Source organism: Neovison vison, chromosome 11 (genome assembly GCF_020171115.1).
Source record: "Neovison vison isolate M4711 chromosome 11, ASM_NN_V1, whole genome shotgun sequence".
NCBI lineage: Eukaryota > Metazoa > Chordata > Mammalia > Carnivora > Mustelidae > Neogale > Neogale vison.
In genome coordinates this window covers 190,401,160-190,417,790 of record NC_058101.1, presented here as the reverse complement: position 1 = coordinate 190,417,790, position 16,631 = coordinate 190,401,160, and the positions used below count along the sequence as shown (strand labels likewise).

The following is a 16,631-nucleotide window of genomic DNA, read 5'->3' as shown; positions in this document are numbered from 1 at the left end:
TAAATATACAACAATGAATACAGAATAAGGCACTTAAAAGTTTTCTGTTTCTCTGAATTTGCAGTAATTCTATTTGAATATTAAATCCCAGATGTTTTTTTAGTTCACTTTAATATCATTTCTATGTAAGTTTAATAATTCTTCATCAGACCTGGAGTTGGGATAGTCTGTTTCAGTTATGTTCACATACATCCTGGAAAAGTACTAGCAGTTGTCTACCCTTAGCATTATCTTTTTTCACATTACTTTTAGCCTAAGAGTAATGGTACATGGTTTTAGAATATCTAGAAAGAAATACTATTATGAATGGGATCAAGGAAAAAGCCCACGTATCTCTAACATGAGGAACCAGGACCTGGCATAATAAAGACTTTGTGGTTGCAGTGTTGAAGAGGATGGAGAAAAACAGGAGAGTGATCCAAGAGAAACCTTGGAATTAGAAAATGTATCTCCAATAAATACCCTTGACTTCTATTACTTAATGAGTAATATTTACTAATAAAGAAAAGAAATATCATGGAGCCTATGCAGAGCTTGTGTTACACACACAAATATCATACCAAGTTTACAAAGAAAAAACAGATATTAAATACTATATTTATAATTTAAAAGAGTGAAAAATGAACAGAACCTTGGGAAGAGTTTGCCTAAGGTATTATTACTGACCTTTAGATAGCTATGCCAAACACATACAAGGGGAGAGGGAAAAGCAGACTCCCCGCTGAGCAGGGAGCCTGGCCAATTTCTTTTGACCTCACTCTCAGAACAACAACAACAAAAAACATAAGTCATTTCTTTCTAATTATTATTTTTTTCAGATTTTATTTATTCATTTATTTGTCAGAGAGAGAGAGAGTATACAAGCAGGCAGATTGGCAGGCAGAGGCAGAGAGAGAAGCAGGCTCCCCACTGAGCAAGGAGCCTGATGCGGAACTTGATCCCAGAACCCTGGGATCATGACCTGAGCCGAAAGCAGCAGCTTAACCAATTGAGCCATCCAGGTATCCCCATTTCTTTCTAATTATTAACTTCCTTCCCAGTCTTTTATTATCCACATGAAATAATTTGTTTTCCTTAATACAGTTTGCTTTTCAGCTTTTTAAAATAATTAGAATGCTCTTTCTTATGTCTACTATCCCTAATTATACCTCATCTGAATCCAAGTGTTTAGTGAAGACCAACTTTGCTTTGAAATTCATTATCTGTAGTGTCCAAGAGTTTATCGGAAGTCTTGAGAGGGTAGCTTTCTGGGTAAGTTTCAAAAGATAAAAGTACCTTTAGTTTCCATGTATTTCCACTTGTCTTGGACTTCTTCCATTCTTCCTTCATCAACAGATACAAGGCACTCAGCCTGGAATCTCAGCATCCACCTGAAAAGATTTTGAGGCAGCGAGATCAGAGGTATAAAGAACACAAGTGGTGATGCAGATTGCTTAACAGAGAAGCTATTCTTTCAGTGACATGTTGGTGGATCTTCTGGAATATAACAGTGGTAATAAAAGTCCTCACAAGGTTTTTGGAGATTATTCTATGACACTAGTTAGACCCTTGACATACTCAAGAAATTTGTCCACATATGTGAACAAATTTCGATCTGGTCACTGAGTCACTGAATTGTGATGCTATACTGTCCAAGAGGCTTACTAGTTAAGTGAAAAGTAAAAGAAAATTAAATTTGCTTTGGATTTTCAATAAAATGTAGACAACAAAACAAACCACTCCTGGAACAGTGTAAAGCAAGATGAAAGGGAACTGAATTAAGATAGGAGATAAGATTAAAAAGAGATGGCCCTGCTGAGACTACACAGGAGGAAAAAAAAAGCAAAATAGAATTGCAGAATGAATTGATGAGATTAACAAATAGGACGAAATCTCCAGGAAATCCAATTAGTGTGGTAGAGAAAAACTGGAGGGTATCTAAGAAGTCCTAACAAAGATTAAGACAATTAGAATACTGAGAAAAGACCTAGAATACACAAATATTCAGTCAAAAGATAATGGACGTTCTTCAAAGGAAACAAAAAATAAAACATGCGGACTACATCAAAATAAAAAGCTTCTCAACAGTGAAGGAAATAATAAAATTAAAAGACAACCTAGAGAATGGGAGAAGGTATTTGCAAATGACATTATGTAATAAAGGGTTAGTATTCAAAATATATAAAGAAATTCTAAAACACCCAAAAAAAATAATCCAATTAAATGGGTGGAAGACATGAACAGACATTTTCCAAAGACGAGGTACAAATGACCAACAGACATATAAAAAGATGCCCAATATCATTCATCATCCAGAAAATGCAAATCAAAACTACAATGAGATACTACTTCACACCTGTCAGAATGGCTAAAATCAACAATACAAGAAACAACAGGTACTGGTGAGGATGTGGAGAAAAATAAACCTTCTTGCACTGTTGGTGGGAGTGCAAACTGATGCAGCCACTCTGGAAAACAGTATAGAGTTTCCTCACAAAAATAGAACGACCCTAGGATCCAGCAATGGCACTAGTGGGTATTTGTCCAAGAAATTAAAACAAAACAAAACAAAACAAAAAACCTAATTCAAAGAGATACATACACTCTGATGTTTATAGCATTATCAACATTAGTCAAATTATGGCAAGAGCCCAAATGTCCATTGACTGATGATCGGATAAAGAAGAAGATGTGGTATATATACACAATGGAATACTATGCAGCCATCAAAAGAAACGAAATCTTGCCATTTGCGACAACATGGATGGAACTAGAGCATATCATGCTTAGCGAAGTAAGTCAAGCGGAGAAAGACAACTATCATATATCTCCCTGATATGAGGAAGTGGTGATGCAACATGGGGGCTTAAGTGGGTAGGAGAAGAATCCATGAAACAAGATGGGATAGGGTGGGAGACAAACCATAAGTGACTCTTAATCTCACGAAACAAACTGTGGGTTGCTGGGGGGAGGGGGGTTGGGAGAAGGGGGGTAGGGTTATGGACATTGGGGAGGGTATGTGCTTTTGCCTAAATTGGAAGGGGAGGTGAACCATGAGAGACTATGGACTCTGAAAAACAATCTGAGGGGTTTGAAGTGGCGGGGGGGTGGGAGGTTGGGGTACCAGGTGGTGGGTATTATAGAGGGCACAGCTTGCATGGAGCACTGGGTGTGGTGAAAAAAATAATGAATACTGTTTTTCTGAAAATAAATAAATTGGAAAAAAAAAAGAAGATGTGGTGTATATATACAATGGAATATAGTTGTCATAAAAAAGAAATTTTGCCATTTGCAAAAATATAGATGGAGCTAGAGAGTATTATGTTAAGCAAAATCACCCAGATACAGACAAATACCGATTTCACTTATATGTAGAATTTAACAAATGAGCAAAGGGGGAAAGAAGAGAGAGAGAAGCAAACCAAGAAACAGTTTTAACTATGGAGGTCACACTGATTGCTACCACAGGGAAGTCGGGTAGAGGAATGGGTTAAATAGGTGATGGGGACTAAGGAGGGCACTGTGATAAGTGCTGGATATTGTATTAAAGTTTTGAATCACTAAATTACACCTAAATCTAATATTATACAGTATGTTAACTCACTGGATTTTAAAGAAGTTAAAAAAGGGATATAAAAAAAATAATGAACATCCTTAAAAAGACTATAAAAACTGACATTGAAGGAGTAACCAAATACAACATAGGAGAAAGCGTTCTTATACTAAAGAAATAATCCGGATATGTAGACCAAAATGGCTCAACAGTTTACAGAATAAGCTAATAAACTAATCCCAAGATATATTATAAAGAAATAATTAAATTTCAAGACTATAGGGGGGAAATTCTACAGAAAAAGTAATTTAATTTAAAAAAAATGGACAGAAATCAGGTTTCTTTTCAGTTTCTCCAGCTAACATTTAAAAAAAAAAGATACTGAAATAGTATCATTCTATAGTTTCAAAGTGTAGTGACCCAAAAAATTACAGTGATCCTAAATTGTATATCTATTTAATGTGTGACAGCTTTACTTTTTCTAGGAGTTCAAATGTGTTATCCACTGACTTTTCATGGAAAACAAAAAGTTACTCAAAAATATTCTTCATTCAACCATGTAATTAATTTAAGAACTCAAGAAACAAAAAGTCAGGTCCAAGAAGTATCAGTGGGTGCTGACACCATTGCTGTATGGAAGTTGTCTAAATACTGTTGTGAAAAAAAGGTCAAGTAATTGATTAAAAATTTTTTTCCATTTTATTTCCTTTCAGTGTTCCAGAATACTTTGTTTATGTACCACACCCAGCGCTCCATGCCATACGTGCCCTCCATAATACCCACTACCAGGCTCACCCATCCAATACATTTAAAATTTAAGTACTTTAAAAATTTCAGTAATCACGATCTTTATATATTCTTACAACTTACACTGGTAATGACTAAAAAAGGGAAGAAGAGCAAAAATGTAAAATCCCAGGGTAAGATACATGGTATAAAGATGAACAACCTACTTTGAACTAAATTTTTTTTTAAAAAAGGTAATTCAACTATTTTTGAAAAAAATCTATGTCATAAATTTGTTTTAACATCCATAAATTCAAAAAGTCCTTGGAGAAAAATCACACCCATTTCTGATTAAAAACTGTCCACTTACGCAGAAGAGAACTTCTTCAAGCTGATAAACATCTTTGGAAACCCTATAGGAAACGTCATAATGGTGAAAGCTATCTTCCCCACTATTTATGTTCAATGTACTAGAGAGCAGTCTTTCCAGTCAGTTAGGCAAGAAAAATCAATAAATGTCACCCAGATTAGAAAAGATTAAGTACAACTATCACATGATTATCAATGTAGAAAATATGGTTGAAATTGCAAAAAAAAAAAAAATAGGTTATTAGAACTAAGGAATTTAGCAAGACTACAGGATATAAGACGAGTATACCAAAATTAATACACTAAAATCAGTTACGTTTCTATATATAAGCACTGGAAAAAAATTAGAAATTGAGGCAAAAAGTGCATTTACAATACTTTCAAAACATCTGAAAGACTTACAAGTATATCTGATGAAAGAAATATGAGATTTGTACACGGAAATCTATAAAAACCTTGCAGAAGTAAATTCAAGAAAATCTAAATGACAAGAGATACATTGTATTCATGGATCAAAGAGTCATTTTCATTAAGAATTTACTTCTTCCTAGATATATCTATAGATTCATGAAATCTACATCAAAATCCCAGGAGGCCAGGTGGTTTGTCTTGGTTTTCTTTTGTTGTTTCCTGTGGTATAACCTGACAAACTGATTGTAAGGTTGATATAGAAATGCAAAGGACCTAAAATAGCCAAAATGTTTTTAATAAAAAGGGAGAGATTACATTAATTCCAAAACAATATAAAACAATAATAATAAAACACATTTGCACAATAATGAACATATACATCAAGAGAACAAAATGGAGTCCATAATTAGGGCCAAAGATATGGGTAACTGATTTTTGACAAATCAAAAGTAACAAAAGCGCAAAGGCAATGCAACAGAGAAAAGACGGCTTCAGCAAGTGTTGCTGGAACAATTGGATATCCTTGTGCACAAAAATTAATTTTTATAAATGACAGGAGTTAAGGGTTAAAGTTAGTAAAAATGGATCACAAGTAATTTTAAAACCCAAAATACATGGAGAAAATGTTTCTAATTTTAAGTTAAAAAACTTTATAGATATTACACTAAACATGATTTGTAAGAAACCTAAATGATAAATTAGAATTCATTTAAAATTTTAAAAAAAAATTGTTCTTCAAAGGATACTGTTAAGGAAATAAAAAGACAAGCAATACACCAGGAGGAAATCTTTACAAAGCATATATCTGCAAAGGACTTGTATCTAGAATACGTAAAGAACTCTCAATAACAACCTAATTTTAAAAATATTGAAGATTTGAAGAGACACCTCGCCAAAGATGACATATTAACAAATAAACACGAGAAGATTCTTGGTCATTAGGAAATGCAAGTTCAACCACAGTGAGATAGGACTGCATGTCCTTTATAATGGCTAAAATTAATAAGACTGAGTACTCAACACAATGGTAAAGGTGAAAAATACATAGTAACAAGAACTCCAATTCTTTAATTACTTAACTACTTCATTATATAAAGGTTAACTACTTAAGTATATAAAGGTTAAAGGAAGAGAATATTAAAAGAAACTATAGCTACTATTTTATTTTATTTTATTTATTTATTTGAGAGAAAGAATGAGAGAGAGAAAGAGAGAACGAGAAGGGGAGGGTCAGAGGGAGAAGCAGACTCCTGCTAAGCTGAGAGCCTGATGCAGAACGCTATCCCAGGACTTCAGGATCATGATCTGAGCTGAAGGCAGTTGCTTAACCAACTAAGCCACCTAGGCATCCGACTCTATAGCTACTATAATTTAACCAATACACAGATAATAAGTAAATTGTGACATCAAAAGTATAAAAGGGAGCTATAAAATAGTGGAGCCTTTATAGGCGAAAGAAGCTAAGTTGCTCTCAGTGTAAAATTGACTGTTTAACTGTGAGATATTTTCTGTAAGCCTCAAGCAAAAGCATAGAGTTGATTCATGTAACAAAGAAGGAGAAACAGAGCATACCACTATGGAAAACTACCAATTTACAGAAGGTATGCCGAAACAAAAGAAAAACCAATAAAAATTCAAAACAACCAGAAAGCAATCAATAAGACTGCAGAAGTCATTACATATCAATACTTACTCTAAATATAAATGGATTTAAATCATTAATCAAAAAGCAGAGTGGCTTGATGTGGTTAAAAAAAGCCAAGACCCAAGTATATGCCACCCATAAGGGATTCATTTCAGCTCTACAGTCACACAAAGTGAAATGATGTAACATTCAAGTGGAAACCAAAAAAGTCAAAGTAGCTATACTTAGATCAGAAAAAACCTCAAGTCAAAAATTATGACAAAGGGTAAAGGTCACTATATAATGATAAAAGGGTCAATACATCAAGAAGATGTACATACACACACACACGCGCACGCACGTGCCCAATATTGGAGCATCTAAATATATTAAGCAAATACTAATAGGTCTGAAGAAAGAAGCAACAATACAGTAATAGGGGACTTCAATAACCTACTTTGAATAATCAATCGACAGAAAATCACCAAAGACATATTGGACTTGAACCATACTTTACACCAAATGAACATAATAGATAAATACAGAACACTGCATCTAAAGCAACAGAATACACATTCTTCTTAAGTACACCTGGAACATTCTCCAGAATAGATCATATAATAAAATACAACAAGTCTTAGAAAATTTAAGAAGATTGAAATCATACCATCATTTCTGGGCAGAATGATGTGTAACTAGAAAACAAGAGGTAAGCTGGAAAAATCTACAAATATGTGGAAATTCAACAACATACCTCTAAATAACCAAAGGAAAAAACAAAAAGAAAATTTTTAAAAAATCAGAAAACAGATGAAAATAGAAATGCAACATATCAAGTCCTTGATAAGTCCTTGATATGACCGCAAAACAGTCCTAAGAGGAAAGTTTATAGTGATAAATGAATATATTAAAAAAATCAGAAGGATCGCAAACAACCAACTTTGCACCTTAAGGAATGAGAAAAAGAAGCAGTTAAGCTGGAATTTGGCAGAAGGAAGAAAACAATAAGGATCAGAGTAGAAGTAAATGAAATAAGACCAGAAAACTAATAGAAAGGATCAATGGAACGAAGCCGAAGCCCTCCTTTAAAAAAAAAAAAAAAAGACAAACCTTTAGCCAGACTAACCAAAAAGAGAAGATTCATATAAAATAAAAAATGAAACAGACATTATAGCTGATACTAGAGGACTACATGGGATCATAAAAACTTCTATGAACATGTATAGATCAACAAATTAGATAACTTGGAAGAAATGGATCAACTCTCAGAAACACAAAACCTACCAAGACTTTGAATAAGAAGAAAAAGAAAAGCTGAAAAGACCAACAAAAGAGATGGTATCAATTATCAAAAAATTCCCAGCACAGAAAATCTTAGTATCAGAGGGTTTTACTGGTGACTTCCACCAAACCTTTAAAGCAGAATCAATGCAAGTTCTTTTCAAACATATCCAACAACAACAACAAAGAAAATCATGAAAAGGAGGGAACCCTGCCAAATTTCCTCTACCAGGCCTAATCCCAAAACCAGATAAGGACTCCAAAAGCAAACTATAGACCAATATTCATGATGAATATAGATTCAAGTATACTCAAGTATATTCAAGATTCAAGTATACTCAAAATATTAGCATGTCCAATTCAAGAACACATTAAAAAGATTATATAGCATGACCAGTGGGATTTATTCCTCAGATGCAAGGATGAAAATCAATACATGTGATACACAACATTAACAGAATGAAAAATAAAAGTCAGAGGATCACCCCAATAAATGCAGAAAAACCATGACAAGACACAATATTATTTCATAATAAAAACCTTCTATAGATTGGGTATAGAAAGAAATACTTCAGCAAATAAAAACCATTTACAACAAATCCACAGCAAACATTATAGTTAGTGTTGAAAAATCGAAAACTTTTCCTCTAAGATCAGGAACAAGCCAAGAATGCACATTCTCACCATTCTTATTCAACATAGTACTGAAGTCCTAAATAGAGCAATCACGGGGTTGGGGGGGGGAGAGGCATCCACATCAGGAAAGAAGTAAAACTGTCCTTGTTTGTGGATGATATGCTCTGCATATATAAAATCCCAAAAACTCAACTATAAAAAGCATTGTAACTAATCAACGATTCAGTAAAACTGAAGAATATAAAAAAACAACATATAAAAATGAGTTGCATTTCTATATACTAGCAATGAAATATTTGAAAATAAAACTATCCCATTCTCAATAGTGTCAAAATAATAAAATGCCTAGGAATACATTTAAGATCCGTACACCAGAAACTACAAAACTGTTGAAAGAAATCAAAGAAGACATTAACAAATGGAAAGACATCCTGTGTTCATGAACTGGAAAATACTGTTAGAATATTCATCCCATCAAAAGCTACTTACAGATATGAATGAAATCCCTATCCAAATTCCAATGGCATTCTTCATAGAAACATATAACAATTCAAAATTTCTATGTACCTAAAAAGACTATAAATAACAAAAGCAATCCTGGAAAGAATAAAGTTGGAGACATCACACATCTTGATTTCAAATTATACTACGAAACTATAGTAATTTAAACAGTATGGCACCAGCATAAAACATACACACAGACCAGAACTGGCAAGCCAGAGTTAAACACTCATATATATATAACATATCAAATAGTACTTGACAAGGAAACCAAGAACATTCAATAGGGAAAAAATAGTTGCTTCAACAAACAATGCTGAGAAAACTAGGTAAACATATGCAGAAAAATGAAATCAGACTCTTATCTTACACTGCTCACAAATTTATGTCAAAATAGAACAAAGACTTAAACGCAAGACCAGGGGTGCCTAGATGTCTCAGTTGGTTAAGCGACTGCCTTCGGCTCGGGCCATGATCCTGGAGTCCTAAGATTGAGTCCCGAGTCAGGCTCACTGCTCAGTGGGGAGTCTTTTTTCCCCGCTGACCCTTCCCCTTTTCATGCATGCTCTCTCGCTCTCATTCTCAAATAAATAAAATCTTAAAAACAAAAACAAAAAAAAAGTAACACCAAATCTCCTTGAAGAAAACAGAGACAAGTTCCTCAACATCAGTTCTGGCAATTATTTTTGGGGTAAGACACCAAAAACACATACGAAAGCAAAAATTAATGAAGTAGACTACTTGAAAGTTAAAAGCTTTTGTACAAAAGAAACAACCAACAAAATGAAAAAGCAACCTGAAGAATGCAAGAAAGTATCTGCAAACCATATACTGAATAAAGGGTTAATACTCAAAATATATGAAGAACTCCCTACAACCCAACAACAAAAATAAAACATACAATCTGATTTTAAAAATGGACAGAAGAACGAAGTGGACACTTTTCCGAAGACAACATCCAGTGGTCAACAGATACCTGGAAAGATACTCGACATCACCAATTATCAGAGAAACCCAATTCAAATCCATTATAAGATAACATCTCACACCTATTAGAATGACTATCATCAAGAACACAAGATGACAAATGCTGACAAAGAAGTGGAGAAAAGGGAATTTTTGTATACTTTTGGAAGGAATAAGTTTATTTCATATTTAATATTTAATTTAAATGATTATTTAAATTATTAATTTAAATTAATTATTAATTTAAGATTTAATTTAATATGGCTGTTCTTAAATAAATTAAAAATAAAACTATCATATGATACAGCAATTCCACTTCTGGGTATATACACAAAGAAAACCAAATCAAGATCTTCAAGAGATTTATTCACTTCTATATTCATCACAGCTTTATTCACAAGAGCCAAGATATGGAAACAACCTAAGCATCCACATACAAGTAAAATAACAAAGATGTGGTATATATGCACGGTGAAATAGGATTCAGCCATAAAAATGAAGCCCTAATTCACTACAGCATGGATGGATTCTGAGGACATGATGCTAAGATAAACCAGACAAATATTGCATATTACCACTTATATATGGAACCTAAAAATGCTGAACTCCCAAAAAGAGAGTAGAATAGTGGTTATAGTGGGCAAATAAGTCCTGGAATCTAATGCAAAATGTAGTACCTATAGACAATATTGTATTACAACTGCCAAACTTGCTAAGAAACTAGCTTTCTATTCCCACACAAAAAAGAATAAAGAATTATGCGATACAAGAGAGGGGTTATCTATTGCTAGAATGGCATATATATATATGCCATTATAATATATAAACGTAATCAAATCAACATGTTGGAAACCTTATAGTGTTGTATGTCAAATATATCACCACTTAAAAGTGTCAAGTTACAAAAGATAAATTACAATTACAGATCTGCTTTAGAATTCTAAATTCTTTAGAATCCCTTATATAAAAGTCCTAGAATCCAAAATTATTATGATCAGTGAAAATGTACTCCTTAAGCATGTTAACTTTTTTAAAGAACTATGAAATAAATCGATCAGTTCAACTGAAGAAATTGAAATAAGAGATGAATAAGGAAAACAGGCATAAGAGCATAAGTTAGAGACCTATAATAACAAATATATTCTTCTAGTGATAAAACAGGACAGCAAAAATAGCAGTGAGCGCTGACAAAATCAGTTTGTAGGGGAAGGTTATCAAAACTAGCCATAGTAATACAGATATTGTAATAGATACAAATGCAAATTTTGAAATGTTCAAATATAGAATAATAGAGTTCATCTCAAATTCAGGGTGACTTAGTAGTGCATGTACAACATCATCACAAGAAAGTAAATTTTTTTTTTAAATGTAGAAAAGGCCTTTGATAGGGCAGCACCCACTCTGAATTTTTACAAATTGCTTTCAGAATTATTAACTTCCACCTGAAAGTTCACAGCAATGATAATCATTGAAAGTATGAATGTGTGCGAAGGATACATGAAAAGATTCAACACCCTAGAATCAACGGAAAAGCTTCCGGTAACTTGGGAGCTTAATAGGGTGTCCTACTGTACTGCATTTGCAGAAGTTTTTGTATTAATATTAAAAAAAAACACTACTGGGGTGTCTGGGTGGCTCAGTGGGTTAAGCCTCTGCCTTCGGCTCAGGTCACGATCCCAGGGAGCTGGAATCAAGCCCCGCATCGAGCCCCGCATTGGGCTCTCTGCTCAGCGGGGAGCTTGCTTCCTCCTCTCTCTCTGCCTGCCTCTCTGCCTACTTGTGATCTCTGTCTGTCAAATAAATAAATAAAATCTTAAAAAAAAATAAAAATAAAAATAAATAAAAATAAAAAGAACACTATTTATTGATAACAACCACAGTGAATATGAAAGATGAAAGAGCTCATTTACAGAAACAAACACTTAGAACTGATCCTAAGTAGAATTCTGTGGCTTTCTATAACAAATTATTTAAGAATAAATGGAGATCCTTCACTTTTGAACCAGAAGACTAGGCAATTTAGAGAAGTTATTTCTAACTCCAACAATATTAGAATTGTACTATTTTTAAATGTCTACCAAACAGTATGTATTCCTTTCTATGAACAGTTAAAAATTTCATTAAAATAATTTAGCCCAAGAGTTGTACATACACTTACTTATAAATGGAAGAGACCAGAAGAAAGTGAATGAAAACATTAAATGATTGTCATGCAGTAGTGGAATTAGGGTGATTTTTGTGTTTTTTTCTCATGTTAATTTTTTTTTTTTTAAGATGCTTAAGGTCACAATGATATTTTATGATAAAGAAGATTACCTTAATTGTACCAAAAAATGCCAATTTTTATAGAGCTGCATTTTGGGCCACAGTTTACCCCAGAAAAGCATTTGAATAATTTTGGCTCACACGTTTTTGAGACTGAAAGTGCAAAGTGGCAAAGGCAGTAACATATAGGGTGCCTGGGTGGTTCAGATGGTTAGGCGACAGACTCTTGATTTTGGTTTAGGTCATGATCTCAGGATTGTGGGACAGAGCCTGGCATCAGACTCCACTCTCACCAGGAAGTCTGCTTGAGATTCTCTAGCTCACCTTGACCTTCCCCCTTCCCCTTCTCCCCCTCCCCCACCTCACCCTTCCACTGTGATCCAAGTAAAAATAAATCTTAAAAAAAAAAAAAAGCAATAGATATATAGAGTTAAAGGAAGCTACTCCGTGCTGGAAAACCCATGGCCCTGAAATGTGCTGAAATATTTAAATATGATATAAGTCGTAGTTTAACTTCAACAACTGAGTAGGAGTTTAAAAATCTCAATGTACAAAGAATTTGATGTATTTTTTCTGTAGTTACATTGGCCACAAGTGCTGATAACATCTGCGTACAATAAAATTATTAAATTAAAAAAAATATTGTATTTAACATGGTACATAAGCACATGGTGTTTTCTATACCTCTTAAGTTACCACTAAAACTTCATTACTTCAATGAAAAAAAAAAAAAAAACAGAACAAAAACAAAAACACACACAAAAAACCAAAACCCAATTGGAAACAGGCTTGATAACCACAAGTATCCAAATGACAGCAGCACAATTTTCTTTAAATTGACGTCAATAGACACAAAGTTACTGGGATCTTATTAGATTAACAAGAGCAGAGGCAGCTGGGAGGAGAGGGAGGTTGTATTACCTGTGGGAGAGTCTGTACTGTGTGAATGGAGGTCCTGGTTCTTGGATTCCCCATGAAAGATTTACATGAGAATCCATGCCCCAATAAAGACAGCCAGAAGGAAAGTAGCAAGCACAGAGGAGATTATTAAGGACAGTACACTCTCCGGAAGGGAGTGGGCAGGCCCAGAGATGGCAACTGCACTGAGGCTACAGGGCTCTTTTATGTGAGTGGGGTCTTGGGTCATGGATGGGGTGGTCTCTAATGGAGACTGCTTCTAATCATTTGGAGGACTCCTCCCACTTGTTGGGAAGGAGAGTTTTTGATGTCACAAAGTTTTACCAGAATCATCATGGGATCCTTCCCCAACTGATTGTGGGGAGAGAGGTGATGGCGGCTAAACCTGCAAAGCAAATGCATTATAATGATCCAGTGGGTGACCCCAGGGCAGACGTGGATGGGGAGAGCACATGTTCTGCACCTGCAGCCCTTCGTCTGCTAGGCCAGGGGTTTTGGAAGCCACAAGGTCAGGATGTGGTGCTCCTAGAATGGGTAGCCTATTTATCACTGTCTTTGCCTCCAGCTCCTGTCTATTTACTCTATCAGTTATTCGGTTTATACTACCTCAAGCTGACCAATCAAGACACAGAAAATGAAAAACTCTTTAGAAACATGTTAATCAGAGAAATAATTCAAAAAGCAATGAATAAAACATTTGCCTAGGAGATGGACTCTTGAAACATGGGATGGAGCTTTATAGGGGAAGGAGAGTAGGAGAGAATTACATTTTCATACCATCATTGTTTTAGTAGGTTTTTGCTAAGTTCTTCTATTCCTCTAATAGCTGAAACATTATACCTAAATGTATTTTTCAAAGGTCTGGGAAGGTGTAGGCATACATGTAGTTAATTAAGGCTAGTTGTGTCCGTTTTTGAGTTGACTAAAATTAGTACAAGGAAAAGAATTTCTATTTTTCTAGGCAGTTCTATTTGCAACAGTATCACATTCTTTCTGATGTAAAGTCCAGTCAACTCAGGAGAACTCTGAGCTGGGAGTACAAATCCTTCCCCGCTTTCGGGAGCTCCTCTGCACTCGACAACCCTTCTTGATGGCTGGGTAGATATCCTATCAGATTTTCTTCAATGCAAATTCATCTTACTTTTATAATTTCTATAAAGACATTTTTATTAAAAAAGAAAACAGCCTAATGATATAAAGAAGTAAAATATGCTCATCACAGTCTGCTAGGTAAAAAAGGACTAAAATAAATATTATGTGATTGTTACAACCAAGTGAACAGTAACAAAAGGTCTATGCCAAGAAAACCCTTAAGAGTCCAAAATGCTGTATCTTTTATTGGACAAATAACCTTAAAATAATACCAAGAAAACAACAACCATAATCAGTTCAGCTCTAGATTAGAAATTTTATTTTATTTATTTATTTTTAAAGATTTTATTTATTTATTTGACAGAGAGAGATCACAAGTAGGCAGAGGGGCAGGCAGAGAGAGAGGAAGGGAAGCAGGCCCCCTGCTGAACAGAGAGCCCGATGCGGAACTCGATCCTAGGACCCTGAGATCATGACCTGAGCCGAAGGCAGCGGCTTAACCCACTGAGCCACCCAGGCGCCCCTAGATTAGAAATTTTAAAACTTTCATCGCATTTGTGCCACAGACATGCATCGACTTGTGAAAAAAATACAGCCTTTTGTGAAGCCATTGTTATAATCTATAAATTCAAAGATTTCATCAAATGTTAGCTAAGGTCTTTTTAGTGCTAAAGAGACTTTTTCATGATTCCAAATAAAACTTTCAAGAAATTCTAATGCATTAGTAAATGCAATGAGAAGACCATGTACAGTCTTTGTTGGACTTCTGAAACTATTCTGGAAAAGTTGGATTTTTTAAACTTCTCACTGGTATTTCAATAGCACAGGTCTCTAGTACTTTCCAAGTTATTTTCACAATATTTCTACCACCTCATTTATATCCTGAGTTGAAAAATAACCGCATATTCATACCATGTCTGAGTTGTTCTCTTTTTTTTTCATGCATACCATACATGTTTCAGCCCGTTTTTAACAAGGTTCAAAGTAGGCCAGGATAAAACTTAACTATGTTTGGAAGCAAAACTTACCAGATCTTATGACTCCATTTTACAGAGTTGAAAGTTACAAAATGTTACCTTTACAAATGTTTAATAATTGAAATCATTTGTCTTAAAGGAGCAATATGTCCTTGTACAGACCAATTTTAGCTGAAATATGTTACTATGTTTTTAATATGAAAGACTAAAGAACAGTGGACGTTGAAGAGAAAGTACTCAGACAGAAAGCAAGCTGGTGGATCTTGTTCCGGATATGATTAGCAACAGTAAATTTCTATACTTTTGAAAAACCTAGAACTAATCAGAAGTCCAATGTGGGGGGGGGGGAAGTATGATACATTTCTAACTCCCTTACTCTCCACAAACACACACATACACAAAGGCAGACACACTTAGAACATACTAGAAACCAGTTAGAAGTGACAGTAGGACAGAATGAAATGATACGGATTAGGGGAAGGCAGAAAGAGTCACAAAGCTTCATGGCTTTTGATCTATCTTGTTACTTACCACAGTTTTCTTTTTTTTTCTTGTCTTAATTTACCCCCTCACACCGCACCTCAAAATTCAGAACTGCAGCATTCTCCAGATATTTCAGATATGTATATTATTATGGTTTTCTTCTGTCCTAGAATTTGTAATTTTGCTGTGGCTAAATTTAGGCTACAGTTATGTCTTTTTCAGAAAAATCAATTACCTTAGAAATTAATTATTTTGTACACAGTATTAAATTCAGAGATTTTTCGACATGATTTCAAAAGTAAAGTAAGCAAGGTACTTTTCCTATCAGCATTGTACACACTACAGAGTGAAAACAACGTGCTGGTTAATAGTGGATTAGAACCAATCTCTGATAATGAACCTAGGCAAGAAATATGAAAGACAATGGACAAAGTAGATGATGATTTCGTCTCTGTGAAATCCTGCCAACAGATTATATGTTTATCATTGATTATATTTCTTGTAGTATTTGGGTCAAAGTCTCGTAAAACTTCTAAGAAAATTATATTTGAATGGATTTTATATTGCCAGTGAAAACCTTTTATAGAATATGAGACCAATATTCGTGACCACTATTTTCTCACCATCCACGGTCACTTTTTTCTCCCGTGATACGTATTCCACAACATTAAAATTTGAAGCTTTCACCTCCTAAAAGCCCTTTCCTGCACTGAATCTTCATATACAACAAAGGCAATTGGAACAATTTCTATTGTTAGACTGCTTATTCCCCTTTATCCTAGACTGAAAGTCTTTGAAGATAGAAACCACTTCACAGGCTAATAGTAGAAACACAGTTCACATCATTCCT

General features: G+C 34.4%; 1 long non-coding RNA gene across 1 annotated transcript in view; it reads right to left on the bottom strand.

The window, feature by feature from the left end:
* Window positions 1-1,306: 1,306 nt before the first annotated feature.
* The window catches only part of LOC122889114, a 129,200-nt gene continuing 113,875 nt past the window's right edge, over window positions 1,307-16,631 (bottom strand). The window contains exon 3 of the long non-coding RNA XR_006380811.1: window positions 1,307-1,370. This is a non-coding gene — a long non-coding RNA (uncharacterized LOC122889114). The remainder of the gene's footprint in view (window positions 1,371-16,631) is intronic.